The 26,436-nt window shown below is 37.7% G+C and overlaps 1 protein-coding gene across 3 annotated transcripts in view; it reads right to left on the reverse strand.

Annotated features, from left to right (window-relative positions):
• Positions 1–26,436, reverse strand: part of STARD13 (StAR related lipid transfer domain containing 13) — a 115,293-nt gene that overhangs the window by 49,058 nt on the left and 39,799 nt on the right. The window contains exon 1 of one of the 3 annotated variants that reach the window (XM_087966357.1): positions 8,783–8,959. The exons of the other annotated variants lie outside the window; for them this stretch is intronic. The gene's annotated coding sequence lies outside the window, so the exon portion shown is untranslated. Of the gene's footprint in view, positions 1–8,782; positions 8,960–26,436 lie in introns of those variants that run through there. 3 annotated transcript variants of the gene reach the window in all.

Raw genomic sequence — 26,436 nt, forward strand, 5'->3', positions numbered from 1 at the left:
GCAGAGAATGAAGAGAAGTTAATGGAAACGAGGCAAGGCAAGCGACCCTTGTCAGAATTCATTTGGGACTTTAGAAGGGTCACAAACCACCTCATGGATTGGCCTGAAAGAATGACTTTACACTATTTTAAAAAAGCCATTAATCCAGAAGTAAAGAAGGCCTATGAAATTAGGGGAATCCCAGAGACCTTACAATCGTGGTATGCCGCCTCCCTCAGTTTAGATTGCAGCATCAACCCACACAGGAAACTTCTTCTGGCAGCCCCGACTAAGAGAATTGTGGCGAGGAGACCGCCAACTGGACCAGTTGAAACTGCTCGTACCCAACCCACCAAGGTTCTGAAATGTTACCGATGTGGCCAAGCTGGTCATAGGGCAGCAGACTGTCTGGCCCCTGCTCCTGTAGTCAAAGCCTAATACAGCTGTTCAAGGAAGACCTCCGGGCAGGGGTGGGTTCACCAAACACAGCTGGGAAAGCCCCCTCTGCACAGATAGGAGCAATGGACCACCGGACTGACACCACGTCCCCGAGAACCCGACCTGCGAAGACAACCCAATGGTGAGTGATCCCATCATACCTTTTACAGTTAAGGTCAAGTTAGTGGTACCAAACACGAGGGAGGCCGGGGAGTTAGAAGCTGTCATTGATACTGGGTGTTCTAGATGTCTTATAGGACTCCCCATCGTTGAACAATTGGGCATAAAGACTAACCTGCTAAAACGCCCAATCAGATTTGAGCAAGTGGATGGAACTTTAATTGGGGGGGGCAGCCATTCAAATGACAGAATTGATCAAGATGGAATTAGGGCCCCATCGCAAACTCATACACTTTATAGTGGCCCCCAAGATGTCAGAATCAATCATACTGGGACTTGGTTGGTTAGACAAATGGGCCCCAACGATCATATGGGAGGATGGATTCAGAAAAATCCTCATTGGACCGGGCCCATTGCCCTCTCTTCCACCCACTACAAAGACACCAGTTAGCTTGAACCCAGAACCTGAGCCAGCATCCATGGCACCCCACCTTCTCCCAGATAATCCCCAGGTAGCTGACCAATACAAGGACTTGGCTGAAGCACTCAGTGAAGAAGAGTGTAATGTTTTACCTCCCCATCGAGCCACTGATTGTGCCATAGAATTAGAGCCCAAGGCGAAATTACCAAAACCAAAGATGTATTCCATGACGCCTGCTGAAATGACCAATTTAAGGAAATACATCAACAGCAATTTGGAACGAGGTTTTATTGAGCCTGCCAAACCAAGATTAGCTGCCCCCGTGTTGTTCAAGGGGAAGAAAGATGGCGGGTTGAGATTGTGTATTGACTTTAGAGGCGTGAACACCGTATGCATCAAAAACATGTATCCTCTCCCTCTTATGAAGGACTTATTGAACCACCTGTCGAAGGGCAAAGTATTCACCAAGCTAGATCTCAGGGAAGCTTACTATCGGGTCCACATCAAAGAGGGAGATGAGTGGAAAACTGCTTTTAACTGCCCTCTGGGTAGCTTCCAATTCAAAGTCATGCCTTTCGGACTTCAGGGGGCTCCTGCAGTGTTTATGCAGCTCATCAATGAGGTGCTACACCTGCACCTTTACCGGGGGGTCCTTGTGTACCTGATTGATATCCTTATCTTCAGCGAAACCATGGAAGAACATGTTCAATTGATCCAACAGGTTCTAGAAAAACTTCTAGCCACCAAATTATATGTGAAACTCTCAAAATGCGAATTCCACAAAGAGTCGCTGGACTACTTAGGCTACCGAATATCCAACCTGGGGATTGAAATGGACCCCAGAAAGGTGAAAGCGGTGCTGGACTGGCAACCCCCCAGAACCCGAAAACAACTTCAAAGTTTCTTGGGGTTTGCCAACTTCTGTAGACAATTCATTCCGTCCTTTGCTGAAGTTGCCCTCCCGTTGACAGAGCTATTAAAAACGGGCCCATCACCCACCAAACCAAAGCCAAGTCAACCCCTGGTTTCGACTATGGACTGTCAGAAAGCTTTCAAGACCTTAAAATGCCTCTTCACAGCTGAGCCCATCTTCCAGCACCCAGACGCAACCAAGTTTTTTATTGTCCAAACAGATGCAAGTGATGTAGTGGTGGCAGCCGTTTTGCTGCAGAAAGACTCTCAAGGCCGATTGATGCCGTGCACTTATGTGTCCAAAAAGCTGACAGACAGAGCGAAGGTGGGTGGTCTGGGAGAAAGTAGCATTCGCTGTACGATGGGCTTTATTGACTTGGAGGCATTTTCTAGATGGGGCGCCAGTGGCCTTTGAGGTATGGACTGATCATAAGAAGCTCGAGGCTCTAAAGATGTCTAGGAGATTATCGCCCAAACAAGTCTGGGCCCAATATTTCAAGCCATTCAATTTCAACATTAAATATATCCCCTGAAGGAAAAACTTACTGGCGGACGCTCTGTACAGAAAACCTCAGTTTGACAGCCACCAAGAGGAAATAGTACAAGCCTTAATTTCAGACTCTCAATCGGCAGGCCAAGTGATCACTCAAGCCCAAGCCAACCGCAACCCCAAATGCCTGGAAGATAAGCTGACTGCGGAATTGAAAACAGCCCTATTGACCAATCCTTGGTTCCTGGACCATCAAACTGAGTTGACAGTGAATGATGGACTAGCTTGGAAAGGGACTAAGCTTTATGTACCCACAGCCTTAAGACTACTGGTACTAAAGCGTAGCCACGACTCCCGGCTGGGAGGCCACTTCGGATTCCTAAAAACCCTACATTTACTGAGAAGACAGTTCTGGTGGCCAAAAATGAAATCTGATGTCGAGGACTATGTAAAAAGTTGTTCAATTTGTGCCACAATGAAACACAGAACTGGAAAAACCCCTGGCCTCCTGCAACAAGTTGCTGAACCAACCCAACCCTGGGAAGAAATTGCAATGGACTTTATTGTTGAACTACCTAAGAGTGAAGGGAATACCATCATTTGGACTATAATTGACTTATTCTCTAAACAGGCCCATTTTATAACCTGCAAAGGACTTCCATCTGTGAAAAAACTTGCAAAGCTGTTCGTGAACATATCTATAGACTACATGGAGTACCTTGTAGAGTAATATCAGACAGAGGGGTACAATTTATCGCAAAATTTTGGAGGGAATTTCTTAAATCCATTGGTTCCTCTCAAGGGTTATCCTCAGCTTTTCATCCTGCTTGTAATGGAGCAGCGGAGAGGGCTAACGCCATGATTGAACAATACATTAGATGCTATGTAAATTATTAACAAAAAAATTGGGCTGAGTTATTACCTCTTGCAGAGGTTGCTTACAATAATGCAGTACATAGCAGCATGGGCTTGACTCCATTCCAAATCAATGGAATGGATTTTGTCCCAATGCCAGAGTTACCTAGACAACCTCCCTCGTCCATGTCCCTAACAGAATGGATGAACTCATTAAAGAAAGGGTGGGAAGATACAAAAAAAGCTTTGAACGAAGCTGCAAAAAATTATAAAAAACAGGCGGATAAACATAGATCCCTTCAACCGCCTTTTAAAGTAGGGGGCAAAGTATATTTGTTGACCAAATATTTTAGGTTGAAACTGCCCAGTAAGAAGCTGGGTCCAAAATTTTTGGGTCCGTTTCCAATTTCAAAGATAATCAATCCGGTCACTGTCCAATTAAGTCTTCCTCGACTATTGGGGAAAATTCATCCGGTGTTCCATTGTAGTTTACTAAAACCAGCTACTGCATCAATGATAAGATCACTGCCAACCGTTAACGGTACAGGGGGAAACATTCAAAAAATTCAAAAAATTCTTGATTCTAGATTACACCATGGCCGATTGAAATATTTGGTCTTATGGAAAGGATACCCCCTCTCAGATGCAAGGTGGGTAAAGAATTGGGATGTTCATGCTGATCAATTGGTTAACCAATTCCATGAGGATTTCCCCCACAAACCGAAGGGTCCTCATGGAGGGGGGAGAGGAGGTTAAGGACAATGTATTAACCCCTGTATGTGTTTTTTTTCTTTTCTTTTAGGAGGAAGAGTTTTCAAGGTGGGACGCCTGTCAGCTTTGAAATTCAGCTGCCACTTTTTTTTTTAAAGAGAGTTGGAGGAGTTGAAAAGTTCAAGGTTATTCTGTATGTCGTATTAAGAAATTCCAGTGGCAGTTAATTGGTTCTCGTGATTTATGAAGTGTAGAAGTGGGAGGAGAGAAGGTGGATTCTCTGTAACGCACGAAAAATTTTCACTTTGGGAAATTGTCTTTGACATGCCAGATCTGTTTCTAAATAAATCAATTGGAGAGAAAATGTCTCCGAGTGATTGATATCATGGATACTTTCTGGATGCCTTACACACTACACCAAAAATACAGTTTATAGACAAAGCAGAAACAATTCTTATTTTTAAAAAAATCAGAAGAATTTGATTTTTTTAAAAAAGGTAGCCTTCATCTCAAACTGTCTGATACTCTATCCCTGACTCTTAAATAAAAGTACTTCTACTTTATCTAGATTTTATTGCCTGAATGCTATCTGATGATATCAAAGGCCAGTTGAATAAAGTCCTTTTCTCCACTCCTGCCTCCAAGCGCATAAAATCTATTGAGATGGTTTAGCAGGAAGGAAAAAGAGAAGACATATTTTTAATGGAACTTTGCTCAGGCATCATTATGTGGTAGCCCTTCTTTGCCACAATCCAATTAACACAGATTCTAAACACTGATCAACACCAGCTGCCTTGCCTAAAACTTGACAGAAAGAATATACTGAGCAGGTAGACATATTGTCAATCTATGGAAAAATTTTCTCATTGGTTTTGTGTAGCTGTTAAAAAGCATATATTTCCATTACCTGCCCTGGAATATAATTGAGATCATTAAAAATGGTATCTGTTCCTTCTTCCTTATTTTACAGTGCAGTTCCAGAAAATTGAGAAGACAAAGGAAGGACTGGAAACAGCCATTGATTAGTGTTGAAAACTTGCCTTCAAGATAAACTGCTGAGAATCATGTAAATCACTGCAACTAAATAATTTTTAAATATTAGAAAGATTTTATATATGGAAAATTATGTCAAAAGTCCCTGAAACATGTGAAATGGAGTCTACATATTCCATGCTTAGGATTTCTTTTTAAAAGAGAAGTGAAATAGAATTTGTGTATGAGCTCCATGTATTGACTGAGGCGCTCTGCACATGTTAAAATACCCTGAATTTTAATATGTTTAGGTAAATTATGAAGTCCTTCTTGGCTGCACAGTACTTGGAGAGTATAGCAAAATAGTTTGCTTTGATCTTATGAATACAATGTTTCTCTTTGTAGTTCAAGGAAATAATTTTCCTACATTACAGTAATCAGTTTGGGATCATCTTAATTGCTAACAGCACTGTTCACAAAACCAGTTGAAGGTGGAACTGAAAAGAACAAAGACCACTGGACCTCAGGATTAAAAGCAAGTTAGAGGATTATGAATCCAAAATATGGAGTGTTTCTCACTTAAAACGAAAAGTGGGCTAATCTATAATCTATTTATATAATTTTTTATAGGGAAGACGAAGAAAGGGGGCATTAGAGCTGAAAAATGGAAAATGTAAATATTGTCTAAAATCTAGCAGTGATTCACACTGCCGAATAGTCCACACCTCTTCATTCGGTGCATCCTAAAATGGAAAAGGGATAGAAAGGATGTTTCTATGTGTATTAGGATCCACAGGTTTCACAGAATCACATTCTTCATACCGTAGCAAGCTGAGAACAGAAATAGAAAAATCGAAACAGCAACAAAATACACTTATGGTAGAATATATGGACACTCACTGACTAGAAAAGCAATTTTATGGGTGGTGGCAGAAAAAATACAACAGTTGGTATTTAAATACAGATAGCTAGGATTAAGCTTACCCACAAATGTATTTGGGTTCACCCTTTACATTTATTTTTTAAAAAAACCTAAATAGACATTCCGGAAATTAAGATGAAGCTGCTGTTTGTCCAGAAGCTGCAAGGTTTGGCCAGGGCCCCTAGATCCCATCTGGAAGGGATCAGCCCCTATCCTGGGTTTCTCCTGGATTCATGGCTTCTGCTTGATCCTAGGTTTGAGGCTGTGGATAGGTACTGATTTCACAGCCTTGGCAGTTTTATGCCAGTTTCAACCCTTCTAACAACAGCCATTCACATGCCTGACACTTGATTACTGCGGTGCATTCTAATATAGCTAGGAGGATTAAATGTTCATTATGTTTAAAAGTATTTTTGAAAGAATAACCAGGGTTGGGGAGAAAAGGGGTTATTTTCTTATCTTTGCAACTGTTCCATTATTTCCTTATTCCCTTACAAATGTATGCAAAATGTCTTAGAGTCTCATTCAGATTTATGTAGTTGCTATGAAACTGAGTGTTAATTTAAAAATTAAAATAAAAAAACTAATCTCTCTGCCTTTGAATACACAAGCATCTTATTTAATTAGCAAGTATACACACATACATATATCACACAGCGCCTGTTGATTTATTGCTGAAAAATGCTTCGAATTGATTCTGGTAACATCAAAGTCAGGCAGGGTGGAAATAGCCAGTGCACAGCAAACATCAGCCTCAGCAAATGACAAATAATCAAACAAGGAGGCCATGAGAAGGGAACAGAAGACCTCAAAGCAACTATGATCACAAGGGCAGATTGACAATACAACCAAGGAAAAGTCATTAAAATGGTTCTCCCAATGAAATATAACCATTGTGTGCCTTAATGATTGCCAAGATCTTGCTATTATACCAATGTATGGTTTTTGCTAAATATATCATGCAGATCCTAATAGCAATAAATTCCATGTTTGATGTCCCACCTAGCCCTCCCAATAGAATTATTAGTGTAGTGGTCATTATTATGATACAACTTATCTATCACATTCTGACATAAGGAACATAAAAATTTGGGGAAGTTCTATATGGTGGACTCCCAGAAACCCTTACTACTACTACAGTAAAACAACAAAACAATGGAGAACCATTATATCTTTTCCTCCTGAATAGATTTCCTGGGGGTGGGGTGTAAAAGGTCATAGAATAAGAGTGAGAAGAACACAAGAGGATTACAATTTAAAGAAAATATCACCAGAGACGTCTTTGCTGGCAGTAAATTTCTTCCTCAGCAGATGTTCCCTTACACTATTGCAGTTATAGAGATCAAAAGAAGATTCCTACATCTACATAAACTGCCTTCAGCTCATGGAGGAGATGTAGGATACAAATAAATAAATACTCTGAAAATGAGAGACTGAATTTGCATGGCAAGGACACATATTACATAAACACTTCATCAATTCAGTAGTTACCTTTTCCCACCATTCTTGGCAGCAAGATCTTCCCTAATTGTAAAGAAGCCTATTAAATAAAAAATGATGGTAACAAAAATAGATCCTCTGAATCAACAATTACCTCAGCTGAAAAACTAGTATTTTATAGTTAAGAAGCCACTGGACAGAACTATAACTGTCAAGAATAATACATACATCTGCCAAAACTTTAAAAAGAGAGGTCATCAAGAATCCTGGGCAGAATCCAACCTATTCTGCCTGTACTATTGATAAGTGAATAGCACGAGGGCATGATGTTGCCTCTTTCCTAATTTACATCCTCCCTCATTGGTAAGAACAGACTCCCATCCCCGTGAATTAATGACATCAATCAGCAGGGAGTTTTGTAAAATGCATAAACCAGTCATTTTTCCAAACCCTACCAGAAGATAAATGATTCCAGATGTTGGACTAAAGCCATTTTCCCACACATGCTACAATGTTTTGTTATCCATATTGGGTTATAATGTCTGGGGTGTGTATGTGTGTGTGTGTGAGAGAGAGAGAAAGAGGTTGTGCATAATTCAAAGAGTTAACAGCTAAAGCTTCCACTTCTGGCTAAGAGCAAACTGTGTTTTAAAAGTAGAATGGTAAAAGTTCAATTGCTGTACAAAGAGTAGTAGAAATGATTGGTGCCAAGCAACGCAGTTTCTAGGATCTTGTGCAGAGTAACAACAGCAAAACAGCTCACCTCCTGCTTGCTATTAACATCTCTACTCATTAGAAACTAGATCATTTCCATAGTTACTGAATGAATTACATTCATGTCATTTCTATCTCACAACTTCTATTAAAATACAAACATCAGTCAACTTAAAACTTCGTTGAAGATACAGATCCTTCCCACGCCACCCCAAACTCCCAAGTCGAAAGATAGTGTTTCTTCCTAAAGTTGGATGCAGATGACAAAGATTATTCTAGGATTGAAGTAAAAACACATTTAACTATTCTTACATGTACCAAAGTTATAATTCTCAATGAATATACATAAAATAAAAAAGAACAATTGAATGCATTTTGGAATCAGTAATTTCTTTCCATTATTCTGATATAAATAAAGGAGTCAGGGGAATAATTTCTGCTTTTAACTTATTCTGACTAGGAAGAATACATTTTCTCTTACAACTACAAACATAGTTTCTTCCATTTGTTTACCATACATAGCTGTTGTCAGTAAACCATTTACATATATAGTGGACTAATCTTTAATGGTAATCTGACAAATTCTAAAATCTAGTAGAAAAAATAGCACTTAAATAAAACAACAAAACTAAATTTGAAAAATGAGCAATTGAAAGCTCGTTTGCATTGTTTTCAAATAAACAACTGCACGGTAAGCTTGGTTGCATATCTCACATTCAACTAAAACTGTTAAAACTCTAATCGGAAGAGCAAATGGAGATAGTTAGCATAGCAATAACCACATTCATATTGGAGGAAGCAGACTTACTTTGTGTAAAATTATCTTAAGGCTCGGCTAGAAACATTATTTCTTCTACTGCTTACTGAGAAATGTTCATAATCTGACAGATGGTTTCACTTTGCCATTGAGCATATTCCCTTGCTTATCTCTGCCAGCTATTATTTCCACAAGGCTGTTTGCAGGACTGTGCTCTACATCTTTTCTGAACTAATCAATGCCTCTCTTGGCTTTGGCTGGTTTCTAGTCCCTCCTCCTGTTCTTGTATAAATGAAAACTCACAGCTGGATTGTCTGTAAACCATTTCTCATACCATGAGCTCCACTGGGTAAATCGTGCGATCAGGCCATGAAGCAACCCGCTGGAAAAACAATCACTCATCTTAATGAGGTTCATATAAAAGCCAACCAATCATGAATACTGATATCTAATGACTAGAGAGTTATGACCTTCAAGGCACAGGCAACCAGAGCTACACAGTGATGGGTCCAAGTTGACTACTTTATTATATTCTACCTATAATACAAAAACCTCCCCCAAACTGCTTGCCTTCTCTTGAGAACAAACAGATACAGTTCCATGGAATATTTGTGCCACTCCTAGGCAGTGGTGGGATTCAAATTATTTTACTACTGGTTCTGTGGGCGTGGCTTGGTGGGTGTGGCAGGGGAAGGATACTGTAAAATCTCCAGTCAGAGGTGGTATTTGCTGGTTTTCTGAGCTACTCAAAATTTCCGTTACCAGTTCTCCAGAACTGGTCAGAACCTGCTGAATACCACCTCTGGTCCTAAGTCTCTTATGGCTACACAACAATTCAAGGCTCAACTCCAACCTTGCCTGGCTGGTAGTTTTCCAACAAAGCATGAAGAGCCTATCAAGATTACCCAAGCCTTCCTTAACCTAATACAAGTACCTGGTGAACCAAATAATGAATTTTTATATTAAGCTGATTTAAAATAAATGTACATGTGCAAACATAATAAAAGCAATCCCTTGTTTCCATCTTCCACTTCTGTTTCCATTTTCCACTTCTGTAGAAGTCATGAATCTGATTCTGGAATCATTGCTCTATTAGATAAGGATGAACAAACTGAAGTTTGATTCAGTCAAGCTGGATATTGGATTATATTATGAGTGCAGAATAGGTATAGAACTTGTCCAGGGTATGGTGTATTCCTATTGGATGCGTTCAGTATCAATCTGATATTCGAATGTTGAAATAGCAACAGTTGATATAAGATATTTTTAATCAAAACTTCACTTTTTATATGTTAGTGGATCTCACCTGGGAAGAAATCAGACATCCCAGTCATCCATGGAGTAGTTAGTCATGATTAAATTAGTTGCTCTATGTATGGCAAACCTGACTTTGAAAAATTAAATTGGCTGAAATACGTTTATCAATATTATAATTAAACCCAGCTGAATAGTTAAGTATTTTAACGTATCAGCCTTTTTGGTTGCCAATTTGTTTCTTGATTCAATTCAAGGTACTGACTGTAACGATGAATATTTAAAATTATCATGGACCAGAATATCTCAAGAACCACTTCTTCCACATGATTCTACACAACTAAGTTGGTGACTGCTTTGATTTTTCCCAGTATCAGAAATATAGAGAATAATTACTTGAGATAGTAAGCCTTACAATAAAAGTTAATAGACTGATAAAGAATACAATATAAAATATATAACCATTGGATGAATGTATAAGATTAAATCATAATGAAAATTAGAATATCTCCTATAAAATGATGGAAAAATAGTCAAATGAATGTTTAATAATTGATACTATATAAGTACAAGCTAGGCCGATAAGGTGACAATTTATATAACTTGTGAGTAATGGTGAAAAAAAGGATAGCACAAAAGATTGTAACCAACTGACACACTGTATGTATATAATTGAAAGAGGGCTTTATGTTTTTATGTTTGTTGTAAAAAATAAAAACTTTGTAAAAAAAAAAAAGAAATATAGAGAATAAGTACTTGAGGATAGGTCATAATGAAAACATTGGAAATTGCTCTTAAATATGCCTACTCATCTCCATTGCTTTTTTAAAAGATAGGCATCAAAGACTATGTTATTCCAGCTTTTATGAAAGGAATAGGAACTTGTGTTTCTCAATTTTTTCTGAACTACAATTCCCAGGATTCCATACTATTGGAAGTCCTGACTGGAGACTATGAGCTTGGGTTCAGCAAGAGGTACATGCAAAGCATTTGAAGGGGGCACCTTATAGGCACATTACCATAGTGAAACATATCCTCAGAAACCATCAAGTAGAGATATTTGCACAGCTGCTTCTAAGGCTATCTCACATTGTCAGAGCCTGGATGTGCATATATAGACCCTTTTCCATCAGAACTGCCAGCGAAACAAGGTTTTTGTGAATGCACCTATGGGTTCTTCTTGGTCTACAGCTATTCATTTAGTGATCGTTCAAAGTTACAATGGCATCAAAAAACTCTGACTTATGAACATTTTCACACTTACGACCATTATTGTTCTGATCCAAACCTTGTTCCAAGGAAACAAACATGAAACAGAGGTAACAGAAAAACCTTTTAATGATTCTTTACAAATTCCGTTCCTTCACGGTTAAAAGGCTGTTTCAAATTAATTATCTCTGATAAGAACGAGCCTTGCCAAGGTGGTGCAAGGCTGCCAAGAACACTAGATAAAGTTACTAAGAAAGATTTCAAACACAAAGAGTCTCGAAACACCAGCCAAGATATTCCGAATGTCCATCAGGCTTGAGTGCAAAAACTTCTTTGTTTCCTGCAAAGAACTCCGCTTTCTCAGCTGTCTTTTATCTCTTGAGGGAGGGGCCATTACCTTGCAGCCTTACTCCCAAGTTGCCCATGCTGCTGCAGCTGCTCTTTCCTTCAAGCAGCCCTGCACACACGCGCACTGGGCACAGGCTCCTCAGGGACTTCTTCATCACTGCTGCCAGCCTCCACAATCTCCGAAGGCAGCATTCTACTCCCTGATGGTCCTGGCCCCATCCCTGCATCACACACAGGCCCCTCATCTGAGTCCTTGCTCTCAGAGACCTCAGCCATCCACACCTGCTGCCGGCAAACCACAACAGTTATAACATCCCTATGATCAACATTTGGCTACTTGGTCAGTAGTATGCATTTATGATAGTTGCACTGCCCCTGGGTGTAAAGATCACCATTTATAACATTTTCAGCTTCCAACAAGCAAAGTCAACGGGGGTGGATGCGGGGAACATTCACTTAACAATCGCGCAATTCATTTGACAACTGCAGTGATTTGCTTAAAAACTGTCTTGCTTAGCAATGGAAATTTTGGGGTCAATTGTGGTGGTAAGTCGAGGGCTATCTGTATAAGTTTAGAGACTCTCTAAAGCAGACATGGGAGTCTTCCAGAGAATGCAGTGCTTTACCTGTTCGAGGGAGCGGGGAATATTCCACTCAATGCAAAAATGCTTTTAAAAGTGCTGTTTTCAAATGCTTTATATAGCCCCATTTCCTACCTTTATATTTTGGCCTACCAATTTAAAACTTCTGATTCTCTAAAACTATTTAATATTTTTAGATTGCTCTCTGGCATTGTTCTTTTTATTTGAATTGTTAAAAAAGTTTGTAAACCAATGAGAGATTTAGGAGGCAGAAAATGCAGGCTACGAATTAGAATACTAAATAGAGAAGTACATATTCTTTGTACCTTTTAATTCAATTCAAAATCCATCTCTGGAATATTTCGGTATGGGATTTGAGTAATATGGCTGAGAAAACAAAGGAGACCTCCGTACAAAAAGAATGTGCATAAACATATTATAGTAATCAAACAATTACTGTATTTTTAATTTGTGTGCAAATTAGGTCACTCCAAAAATGCAAAATAAATTAGTTTCTCCCCATACCCTATTAGGGGTGAGTGTGATTATTCTTTCTGCCTCTAACCATTTTCTGGATGCTTTATAAACCTTGTAAGAATACGTATATAGTATTGGGTACAGAAATATAACATGGAAAATAGCCCAAAGCATAATTGTAGCAAGCGGATAGTAGCTGTTTGGAAAGGATCCTGAACCTACGAAGCAATGAAACAAGGACTAAAAGAAATCCGAAAGAGATTAGCATTTATCTGTATTGACAGATGCAACTGTTTTTTTAGAGCTATGTGTGCATGTATGATAAAAGTGATTAACCAAACTTCAATCAGTCAAGACCAAAGTGAAAAAACAAAACTTCCAGACAATCTTAGATATTTCACTAAGTATCCCTAAATTATTGATTTCTCAATTGCTTTTAGCATATAAAGTATTATTGCCTTCCTCAAATTTCCCACATATCTTATCAAAAACGGATTTGTAACTTTTGTAAGCAATGTCTTATGTCTTATACCTAAGAATATTTACCCATGTAGTAGGGCCGTATTAATATTATCCTTCTCATCTTTCCTATTACTTTTTCCTATTGATATGATTATATCATTTTATTTTTTATATTACACCAAGAGCTTATGCACTGGAAACAAATTCCTTATGTGTCCAATAAAATTTGGCCAATAAACAATAAAGAACTAGAACAAGGCAAATGGGCGCTACACCGTTGCTATGAAAATTTAAATATATTCATGTATGTTTTAATTGTAAATTTTATTTTGTTCATTTTAGTTGCTTTGTTTATATTATTTGTTAAAGAAATAAGCAATTTTTGCACTTGTTTATCCAGAAGTAAAAGTCATTTTTCAATAAATATTTTATGAAATAAATAGGTTGGCCAAAGATGAATGAAGGCAAATATACACGTCCCAGAATAAAGTTGCAGATTCCAATCTGAGTCGGTCAATCGGACCAGAAGTTTATTCTTGCAAGCTTTTGAACTCATGCTGGAGCCCCTCCTCAGGGAATTCTCTCTCTCCAACATGAGCCTGAAACTCGGAAGACTAAACCTCTGGTCCCGGTGACTGATCCAGATTGGATCCTGCAAGAAAAGATGATGTTAAATAATTAAATGTTTTGTGAACTTTGTATAACTTTATTAAAATTTTAAGAAGAAAAATAAAAACAATCGAGAACTAATATTTAGAGTAAAAAGAGAAGAAACAAATAAGGAAATAAGAAAGTACAAAGCTAAAAGTTGAGAGAGAGAGAAAGACAGAGACCGAGACCGAGAAAGAAATATCACTTTTCATTATAAATGTAATCTAATCTCTGGTTACAACCTCATTTATACTTTTTTCCTATAATCTATTTTTAATCAACCAAATCGTATCATAATTCCTTTCTTCTGTCTCTCATACACATACATAGATACACAGACGCGCACAAAATCAGTTTGGTGTACTGGTTAAGATGCTGGCTTAAAAACCAGGAGACTGTGAGTTCTAGTCCTGCTTAGGCATGATAGCTGTCTGGGTGACTTTGAGCTAGTCACTCTCTCTCAGTCCAGCACATTTCACAGGGTTGCTGCGGGGAAAATAGGAGGAGGAAACAGTATTAAGTATGTTAGTTGCCTTGAATTACTTATGAAGCTGCCCAGAATCACTTTCAATGGTGAGAGGGGTTGCATATACATTTAATATATAAAATAAAGTAATACATGTCAGATTAAAAAAAAAACTTTAAAAAGTCAGGTTTCCAGTTATCATAAAACTTATCTCTATTTACTTAGCACTAAATATCTGTCTAGTTAAAGCTATCAATGTGACCATCTCAACAAGTTCTATCATCCATTCCTCTATTATGGGTAAAGTTGAATCTTTCTATGTTGGTGCATATAATAATCTTGCTGCAGTTATCATATACAATGAATGTATTTATGATGACTATGATCATAATTCATCACTTATATCTTTTATGTACACTGAGAGCATTTGCACCAAGACAAATTCCTTGTGTGTCCAATCACACTTGGCCAATAAAGAATTCTATTCTATTCTATTCTATTCTATTCTATTCTATTCTATTCTATTCTATTCTATTCTATTTTATTCAAAACAAAGTTCCATAAGTTTTCCCCCCGCAGCTGTTTATCCATCAGCTCCAAAAGAAAAGTCTCTGGTTTCAAGAATATATTAATCTTTAAAATATTTTTGTATTATTATATGTAGTTGAGTCCAAAATCTTCTGATCCTATAAATGCTGTTTTATATGCTAATGCTATTATGGATATGGCTGATGATTACACAATAATTTCTGGGCTTAAGTTTCAGAATCATATGGCCACACATTTTAAACCATTTAAATCGTGACTGTAGAAAAAGTGCAATTTGCTTATGACTAGGGGAAAACATTAACTTCTTGTAGAAAAGGAAAATATAATTTCAATGTAAAAAAGTTAACAAACCAAGCAGTTGTAACTGTACCCAGTTTATATAAAGAAACAGGCAGAAGTGACAAATACCACTACCACTTTCAAATCCAAGGTAACCTGTATGATGATGATGATGGGTTTGTGTCCCCATGACCTTTTGTGTTTAGAGGTGAATATAATGGAGAATCCCAATTTTCTGCCCTGATAATATTGCAGATGATTTAGATTTTTATCCTGCAGACATTCTACACAGACATACCCCAAGCCAGTCCTAGCTGCACCACGAGGAACAACTTAACTGATGCTGTTTGATTCAACCATTAGAAAATGAGAACATAATTTAAAATGTTCCAGACGTAGACAGAAGCATATCTTTTCCAGATGCCATCTTTATTTTTTCTACAGTTGAAAATGCATTTTTAAAAAATGGGCCTAAATAAGATTACTATCAGTTCTTTTTCTCTGCAGAGCAAGACTAACATTAAGAATACATAATTTTATTTAATCAGCAGAACTGAAAAGCAATGGAAGAGATTTAAGAAAAATAGATTAAAGTCAAGATTAAGTATGGGCAAAACCATGTCTGAATGTGAGCTGTCTGAAAAATGACAGCAGGTCAAAGATCTGTGCAGTTCTACATCTCACCATCTAGAGTTCAACCATGGTTTTCAGAAGTATTACATAACAAGTTCAGTTTAAAAACAAAAGCATTATTTTACTATTTCACAATCATTTTTATTTCCTAATTTCATGTAAAGAAATTGCCCTTGCTTTAATGAGCTATAGGGCAACAAATTATTTAAAAACAAACACTAATTTCTGTGGAACATCATTCATATACAGTCATCTTGAAATCAATTACAAAATTATGTGACTCCATAAACTTCCAAATTGCTAACTGTTTTTTTTTTTTAAATACAATCACATAACATCAGTATTTTATCAACTATACTGGATCCAAACCTTTATAATTTAAACAATTTGAGTCCAGAAGCATCTTCTACCCCGAAGTGTTCTTATTTGTGTTGTTTTTGGATGATTCCTCAAGGAAGTTTCCCTGGCATTCATACAGTTGCTTATTGGTGCCGGTGGAAGTACTTCTCCTTTTCAAGAAATTTTAGATCTCAAATTGTAAAGACGATGAATATGTTTTATTTGCTCTTAAAGTTCTATTTCCTATACAAATTGTGGTTTAATTTGATTATGTTTTCTTCTTTTTCAAGATATGTCATCAGATCATTTCTTGTTAGGTGGGTGAAAATAGAGATTGAATGTTTTTTTAAAAATGAAGCTTGAAATTCATCAGAATTTTCTACCCTATTGTTCAAGTGTATAAAACACTTGCTAGGTATTATATGGGGAATATATCTGCTTTGCATTGTCTGCCAAATGCAGTAACAAAACCTTTAATTTCAGATAGTTCTCATGGTATTTCTGATTCTTTTGGGTGACCTTCTCATTAGTTTCAAGAATTTAGCCTCAAACTTCCTGATTTAGCCCTTGAATTTATCAGACTTCCTGATTTAGCCCTTGAATCCACAATATACCGGTAAAACATTTTCTTTATAAAAAGATGAAGTGTAATCTCATAGGTTATAAAAAGAAAATGACTACTTGTGAAAAAGAAATATGGACATGCAAGAACTCCAAAAAGAATTGTCTACTTAAAAATCTTGGCAAATAAATTACTGAGTTGTATTAACATAAAGAGAACATTTGGGCTAGGTCTTTGACAGATAGTGATGTAATTATCCACAGATGTTTTATTTACTAGACTGAAACCTTATACCATATTAAGTAGGTTTACACTGCCAATAAATGCCCATAATCAATAAAGCTGGAACTGAGAACTGAAAGGTTTTGGATGTTAGGCATAAGTAGGATAATTGTTATCTGTATATTGCAGCATCAGTATACTACAAAAAAGGGCTGAATGCTGGTTTTGTTTTTTTCCCTTCCTTGGAGGAGGAGGAGGAGCATTCCCTCAATGATGTATCTTGCCCTCTTGAGCAAAACACCTGTATGGCAGGGTAGGAGGAGAAGTCAAATAGCAAGAGCAGGCAAATAAGGTGAGCCTACTCATTCAAAAAGGCAATTGAGAACATTTCCCCCAAGCCTCCCTCCTGAAAACCTGGAGCTGGCACTCCATCTCTAGGACAGTGATAAGTTCAAATATGATCTTTGCTAAATTGGAGCCCTCCAGCCTTATTTAGACTACAATTTAAGAAATTTGAACAACTGTAATCCTATTCCTAACACACCTAGGATTTACCTTTAATCTGTGTCAGTTTTGCATGTGATAATTCATAAAACTATCCTGTTTGTCTCCAGCATGTTACAAAAAAACCCTGCACGTTTGAATTATTAAAAGAGAAACTCATTTTCTCAGTAAGCATTCCAACATGTCCCCCGCCCCCAGATATTCATCTTAGAAGCAAGGATGGAATAGAAATGTGCAAACATTTAAAATAAACATTTTCATGATTATAGAAAAAAATGTCACCAACAAAACATATCTGAAATTAGATATTTATGTTTAAATAAACTTGCAATATTCATAATTTTCTAAATGTGCCTTGTGTTGCTAAAAAGTCTTAGTGTATGAGATTGTCAATTTGGGAGATTTTTGATCATGCCAGACGGAGTACATCAATGCTGTGAAGACAGCTATCTCACTTTCCATTGTGCCAAGAAAATAGAATAACCCAAGACAAAGGTTTGATTCTTGGGAGATATCACAAAAGGTGGGCAACAAACATACTTGTCAATAATGCTATGTAAGGCAGAATTAAAAATGCATTCATAGTTCTTGAAAAATGCCCTCTTTTTGAAAGAATGCAATGGACATTTAATCTTGAAATATTAGTAGTAAAGACAGTTTTACATTTACTGGAAACAATCTAAAAATTCCCAATTAAAAATAATGGATTTATTATTATATGCAAAGTTGCATTTTAAATATTGGAATTCTTTCTCAGGTGACTGATCTAAAACTTCAATCCTACAAATCCTTACATGGGAGTCGGTATGAATGAATGCTTCTAGTTACTCTGGGTGGTGTTAGTTCAAAATTTCCCCCCTAATTTTAGAACATACCTAACTGTATTGAGTTAGGAGGAATCAGAACAAGCACAGGTGTTCACAAACTATGCAATCCAATTAAATTTTTTTAAAAGGAAGCGTATTTTTCCGCCACCAAAGAAGTTACACTTAACAGGCTTATAGTAATTAGGCAGCTTGGAAAGTTGCTTTCCATTAGAAATTTGCTGCCAGAAATCTAACCAGAGGGAAGCACTGCGGTCCTTGTGTGTTATGCAGCTGTTACGACTTTTCCATTTGAGAGGAAAAACTTGCCTCCAGTGTTTTGGAGGCATGCGAGTATACAAACATGTTCATTAGTATTGGATATACATTTTGGGTTATTAGAAACAGATGATTAATTCTCACAGGCTGTATGAGTCTTAAATTAAAATAATTGAAGGATGGAAAATATAAAATGAGGAAAGGCCCACTGACACTCTATAGGCATCATCATCTATATACGTTCAACCTTGCTTAGGTGGCCAGAATCCTACCAAATAGCAGATAGGGAAAAAGAGAGGGAGGACCTAATTCATCTTTTGGGTCCTGATTTTAATAGATCATTACAGGCTTTGAGTATATCATACTGGGCTATTAATGTGCAGCCACCAGCTGCTGAAACCAAAAAGGGAGAAAAAAAGGCTCACAATGCAATAGACTCTGGGCTCTGTAATTTCCTTATTCAACTCAAGTGTAGAGGCATCAGCAGGCCCCATTGCTTTTAGAAAAATAACAAAAATGGTGTCATGCTGTAAACTCCATCCCTTTCATTCATGCATATGATGTTACAACATACGATGGCACTTTCATTGCAACAGTGCTTTTATCACTAGTCTCCCACTTGACCTCTTACAGATGCTTCAGCTCAGGCAGAATTGTTCACTTATATACATGAGGTAATGGAGTTTAAGTAATGAATTTGTAGTCACAGAACTGTAAGAAGAGCTACAAAAAGAGATTATAATTTCTTTTGATGTATCTTGTTATTTCTACACAGTTCCATTATTTTTACATAGTTAATGGCTGCCAAATATTTGGAGGAATAGGAGGAACATTACCGCAGTCAAAAATTATAGGATAGGAGTGGATAGTGGACAAGGAACAAACAGTGGCTAACCAGATTAATTTGAACATTCTTCTCAGTATGGTTAACCCCAGGTATCATTTCACCGATGTCTATAATTAAGTTTAGTAATTGATGAGAGTGTAAGATATCTGAAATATTAAATCTATCAAGAAACAGTTCTTTTAGCCCTGTTGTCTAACACATATTGATGGAGGAGATAAGCAGGCTGAGCCTAAGGGAGGGGTCAAACACATCATCAGTCATGAGTCCCTGTGTGCTCACAAGAGATCTAAGTTCAGCCCACCTTGAATCCCTTCTTAACTCCCGCTAATTTTCCTTAACTGTTAGTAGTTCAGATTCTTGTAGAAAGTTTAAGCTTGTAATAAATCTTTATACTCATTTGAACTTCCTCAATCTCCTGACTTCCCTGGCTTGACATCTGAGATGCAAACTAAACTATGGAGTTTAACATTGAAGAAGAATGCTATAAAGATACATTTTCTCCAACAGATTTATTTCCCTAAAATTAAGCAATCCGCATATCATATAACCTTTCTTTTTTAAACGTATGCCATCTCTACTTGCAGTTGCCAAAATTGACGCTAGGGCTTTCCCATAATTACAACAATTAGGAAGGAAACTGAAATGCAAAGGTTATTTAAGGCTACAATCTTTTCCCACACTGCAACTGTGTGGGAATTGCCTAATAATGGCAACTAGAACTGCTGTAATTGTCATCCTAAATTGACAGAGCCCCATGATGTTGTGGTTTATGACCTTATCACTAAGTGACACAGTTGCCAGTTTCAATTACTATTGATAAGGAAGGACTAACTGTATACCCCACATTTTCAGGTACATACCGGTACATGTATTGAACCAGAAAATGCTGATGAGACTAATTTTGGTCAATTTAAAAGACTATGGCACATTGAACTTGAAACCTGAATATCTGAATTGTTCATTTTTTTCTGCCATGTTTATTTATTTTTAACTACTGTGATTGAGAGGCAGTGTGGTCTAGTGGTTAAAGCATCAGGCTAAGTCTAGCACCTGGAAGTCCGTGAGTTCTAGTCTCACTTTAGGTACAAAGCCAGCTGGGTAACTGGGAGGGGCAGTCACTTTCCTTTAGCCCTAGGAAGGAAGCAATAGCAAACTCTTAAACTCTGATTCATCTTCCTTTCTGAATCAGCTGAAACAGGTGATTTCGTAGTCTCTGAAGTGAGGAAGTGGCCAGTCAGGAAAGTGATGTGGAGGACACAAGAAAAGGCCATGTAGAATAGGAGAAATAGCTACTACCAAGGCAACAATCCATTCTTTCCCCCCAAAAAAACCTAATTTGAGAAAATGTCTCACACAGTACCCTCCCCAGGGGTGGGATTCTACCAGTTTGGATCGGCTCTATAGAACCAGTTGTTATGGTTCTGCCCAGTTTGGAGAATCAGCAAATCATGCCCCTGGCTGGCCCCACCTCTCTCCACCCGCCTCTCCCCTCCCCCCTCAATCAGTCCTTATCGCGCATGCTCCGTTTTTTTCTTTCCTGAGTCCCAGGGAAGCCTTCTGGGAGCAAACACGCACCCCAAAAGGCTTCCCTGAGGCCCAGAAGGCCAAAAAAATGGGGTGGGAGGCCCTTTGCTGCAAAAAAGAAGCCACTCACATGACCATGCCCACCTAGCCATTCCCACCTAGCCATGCTCACAGAACCAGTTGTTACAAAATTTGAATCCCACCCCTGACCCTCCCTAGTACACACAAAGAAAATGTGAAGCACACTCAGACATGCAAGACTCTGTTATTATCGCTATTTCAATAAAAGTAGTATTAGACCTATATGGCATTGGTTTCTTCATCTGGTCTACCTTTCAGGGCTGACAGGTATGTCAGTGGAGAAATAAAATGGAGATAAAAGAAAGAAAAGGTGAATAAAAATAAAGAAGCATCTACAACAATCTATCTTAAATCTTGATATGGACTCCTGCAAAAACTTTGGCACTAATTATCTACACATTTGATTTGTTTGTTCATTTGGCCAAATTAATACGGCCACCTATCTGACATGTAGTGAATCAATGAATTAAAACATTAAAACAACAAATTAAAACATTTTACAAATCTATTAAGACAATAAGAATAGATAAAACAAGATTATTAAAGGGAAGACATGACATATAACACAACCAGCACACAGGTTCCCTATTACCAAGGCATCTCCAAGCTTGTTGAAAATAGCACATTTTGAGGGCTTTCCACAGGACCATAAAAGTGAGGATGCTGTTTCAAATGACAGGTGCCATGGCAGAAAAGCCTCGTTCAGATGGAACTCCAGATGGGCCTAGAAGATTTACGTAATTAGCCTTACACTGCAGTACTTTTGCCCCCAAGATCTTGTGGTCTTAGGTGAGAAATTCTCCTTCATATATAAGAGTGTTTTGAAGCCATCTCTTTGCCAGTAAAAGCAGCTGACAAAAGATGGTGCTATTGCAGTACTAAAAACTACCAATGCCTTTTGAAGGCTGGTGACAAAACAAACAAAGCCATTGACAGAGGCAGCATGGAGGAACTCATGAGTTAGGTTTGAAAGCAAAAATAGAAATACAAGCATGATTTCAGCTCTATTCCTTTGTGTGTGTGTGTGTGTGTGTGTGTGTGATGTGTGACACACATAAAAAAGAGTTGGGGCTTGAATCTTGACATCAACCATCTCTACTCCCCTTTAAATAAACTTGAAATGATCTTTCAAATCCCCTATACACCAGTTTCTTGTTTTAAATGTAGATTTTGAGTTTTTTTTATTAATGCATCTAAATACACTATTAACCACTATAAAAAAATGGGTGAAACAGTTTTAGATACAGACATGGGAAAGAGAGGCGCCTAGGGAAAAAGGTAATAGGCAGAATGTTTCATCTATAGAAGTTAATTTTTATTGTTTAAACCTTTCAGGAAAAAAAATCCTGATGTGTGAAAAAAAACACACCACTGGGAACGATTAAATTTGCTAATGTTTTCAGTCATGTGTTCTGGGAAGGGAGTGACATTCTACAACAATTGAATCATGCAACATATGCCCTTAGGTGATTATGTTCAAAACAGAAGCTCTCTAAATGTCATTTGGTAAATGAAAATAGAGCTGGAAACCAGTAATAAACCAATATCCTCAAGCTACAGATTTTTTAAAAAAGCTAATTTGATTAAAAATATACAGTGTGTGCTTTCTGCTTATGAGAGAGGGCAGTATTGCGGCACAAATGATTGATTCAAAAATCCAACCAAGAAAGACAAATTTAGATTTTATCAGAAAATTATGCAATGATTTCTTACTACACGGGGGCTGAATTGCTGCATTATTTCATCTAGAATTTATTCATGAAACCAACAAATTTCATGATTAGTTGTCAATATGTCCTAATTACAGATATTAGTGTACATGCCTGGAGCACTTTATCTCAGCTTGATGGCCCTCAGAATTCTTGGAAATTCTGGCTTAAGGTTCACAAGTAGAACATGATCATAGCAGCACTTTGTGAGTTCTCTAAATAAGGCTACTGAAAAACAAACTGCTTCTACTCCCATCATTACTAGTAGCCATTGGTGAGTTAACACTTATGAAGTCTAAATTTGCAGCCATTACATAATTGTGGAAACAAATACTATAGTTTAATAACTTGTGAACAAGTATTTCCTTTCACTTGTCCTAATGTACAATCAGGCAGTTTCATCGGTGTCCCTAGTATTAAGAGAGGGATGAGAAGGGTAGATAGCAATAGCACTTACTTATATACCACTTTACAGTGCTTTACAGTCCTCTCTAAGCGGTTTACAGAGTCAACATATTGCCCCCAACAATCTGGGTCCTCATTTTACCCACCTCAGAAGGATGGAAGGCTGAGTCAGCCTTGAGCCTGGTGAGATTTGAACTGCCAAATTGCAGGTATCCAGCGGTCAGCAGACGTAGCCTGCAGTACTGCAGTCTAAGCACTGCGCCACCAGGGCTCAAATAAGATAAGCCAAAGCAACTTCTGGAAATTTATTCATTTATTACCTCGGCTTGTATGTTGCTTGATAGAGCTTACAAGTAATAATACAGAAAGCTAAACATAACAAAACTCATTGGGACACCATTAGAGATGGTACGGCTTTTATAAGTTCCCAAATGTATTTGTGAAGAGCTTCCATGGTCCTTTGAAAATGTAATAGGGAGAGTAGCTTGCAGTAGCCTTCCATCTCTTCGCTCTCATGAATCCATCTCATTGGGGAGTCAGTGCAATACTATGCCATAATTTATACCACAGGGAAAATTAAAACCAAACCAAACATATAGCGCTGTGGTGGGATTCCAATTTTTTTACTACCGGTTCTGTGGGTGTGCCTTGGTGGACATGGCAGGGGAAGGATACTGTAAAATTTCCAATCAGAGGTGGTATTTGCTGGTTCTCTGAACTACTCAAAATTTTCACTACCGGTTCTCCAGAACTGGTCAGAACCTGATGAATACCACCTCTGATATAGCAGCTAAGTTTTGTGTAAACCCATCAAGAAGGATGGCATTCAGAAATCAAGATTTGGTTTGTGCATGGGCATGTATATGGCATCTTAAACAACTTCTTCATGAGGGACACAGCTGTCATCTATAAGGGATAAGGAAAAGGTGCATTTGGTAAGGTGCTCCTGACAGATGCATGCATGCCTGTACATGATCCAAGTTACATTTTGCCTTCATTTTGCCTTCAGACCTGGAGACAACCCTACAGTGAAGAAGATTTTAACTGCCCCCTCCCTTCACTAAAATTCTTAGTTTGACCTGTCTGGAAACTTTGGTGGACTATTATTTCTGGTGGACCATGGCAAACCAAAATGGCTACACTCCTTGTCTCATGCATTATAGCCTTTATCTGGATCAGGATGATCCTGCTTTTTTCAGGAGAAAAAGAACCATTGATTTCAGTCTGTACATACAGATCTAACATAATATGTAGTTTAGTCCAATAAACTCACAATCTCTTAGGGCTGCTTTTGACTTCTAAAGAAATTTATGGACAAAATTATCTGATGCTACATTTAGTCCCCATTTTAATCCCATGTTAAGGAGATCAGATATATCTGATTGGATAGAAAGAATGTAGAAATGGGCTTTGCCTATTATAATGTTCATGGATAAAATCTATTTATCTGTATGGTAGCTAGAAATCATTACCAACCAGATGACAGCATCAATCAAAACTACAGAATTGGTTTGCAAGTTTGCTCTAATCTGAAGGAAAGTATGAAATAGATCTGAGGAAAGAACAATTTCAGTATCAGGTACAGTAACATATCAGTAGTGAAAAGTGATACAGATTAGGCATAAAGATATTATTTTTATTATTATTATTATCATGGGGTGGGTTTCTTCCAGTTCTGTCCACCTCTGTAGAACCGGTAGCTCTGAAGAGCAGCAGACATAGAACCGGTTCTATGTCTGCTGATGTTTTTGCCGACCTGCCCACCCGGGCTCTTACCTGACCGTTTTTTCCTGATTTTTTCAACTGCAGCTGCTGCGCGAGGCACAGCTGCAGTTAAAAAAGGGCTTTTTGAAAGGCTGCAGGGAAGCACATCGTAAATCACCGAACCTCGTAAATGACTGAACTGGTAGTTAACCCTGTCGGATCCCACCCGATTATTATTAAGCATAAAATTGTCCCAATTTCTTGAAAAGTATTGAACCCTATAACTATTTTATTGTTTCAAATTTGCCCTTTCTGTTGTACTGACTAGATGCATGCTTGTATCCACAGTGTTCTTGCAATAGATTTTAATGAGTTCTACTGTAACCCAGATCAAATTAGGTAAGGCACTAATAGGCTAGTGTGTTTTTCCAGTTATTATTTTTTCATAATTGGTTTGGACGCAAAGCTACCCTAAGCTCTCCAGCTGCTTAGAAAATCAGAAAGAAAAGTATTACAACTGGAGAAGATAGTGAAAGTTATGATTTGCATTTCATTTGTCTTAACAGAAACATCAGTTAGACTGTAGGTACATATATAAAGGGCTCTAATTTGTCAGAATTGATTGATTGATTAGATCATTTGATAAAGCATTATCGAATCTGTCTCCTTTGAAACTAGATTAGAATCTGTGATCAATTCTTGTACAAGATAGTGCATCAGAGCTAGGATTCCTATTCATAACCAAAACTCTGATTCATTTAACTCCTCTAGCTTCCTGTTTTAATATGGCTCATCTGCAAATATTTGCAAAAACATGGATAATCAGGGTTTGGGAACACAGGAAATATAGAGACACAAATTATAGCATGGCAGATTATTTTAAACTAGCAGGCATATTCTAATTAAGAGTCTTTAATTAATATGAGATCAATGATTTCAAATATGACTACTTTAAAAATTGTCAGGGAGATTTCAGCAGAACCTGGTGACTAGTTTTGTCTCACTGTGCAGTTATGTTTTGCCGTCATCTTCCTGTGCCATCTTTTACCACTTGCATCTTGTATAGCCATTTCAGTCCATAGCTTAAGACATTCAAGATCTTTTTGAATAATCTTTTTCACCTGAAAAATATTAGAGAGCTGTGGTGGTGCAGTGGTTAGAATGCAGTATTGTAGGCAAACTCTGCCCACAGCCTGGAGTTCAATTCTGATGGTGCTCAGGGTTGACTCATCCTTCCATCCTTCCATGATTGATAAAATGGGGAGCCAGATTGTTGGGGGCAATATGCTAGCATTTGTAAACCACTCAGAGAATGCTGTAAGGCACTATGGGTTAGTATATAAATTAGCTGAGTTATTCTATCCCTTTCTATCTTAAGCTATTGTTTGATCACCTAGCATCAGCTGTTTGAGAGAAGATGGATTGAAAGTGGGTGTTTAGAAGTTGGCCCTCTCAGAATCACTGTTTCCTAAAGCAGTTCCAAGAAGATTCCACACCCATTTGCACTATTCACTTGAGGATACAGATAAACCTCCAAGTGGCCTCAATGATTCTCAGAAAGAATGCTAATGACCAGATGACTGTAAGGAATATAAATCCTTCCACCTTCCATCATTCAATTAGAACTGAAGAAGCTTCTTGGATGAAAAGTGAAATGTCTTCAAGGAAAAACAAAGTCCAGTTTTTTTGTTTTTTTTAAAAAAAGCACCTTTGGAATGGATTGAAGTATTTCTTTATGCAGCCCAATGAATGCATAAAGAGTGTAGAAAAAGAATGGCCACTCAGTTTCCCCACCACCACCAATAATACAGTAATAT

Source organism: Notechis scutatus, chromosome 5 (assembly GCF_049901735.1).
Source record: "Notechis scutatus isolate UNSWTSFEM ecotype Mainland chromosome 5, rNotScu1.2, whole genome shotgun sequence".
In the NCBI taxonomy this organism is placed as follows: Eukaryota; Metazoa; Chordata; class Lepidosauria; order Squamata; family Elapidae; genus Notechis; species Notechis scutatus.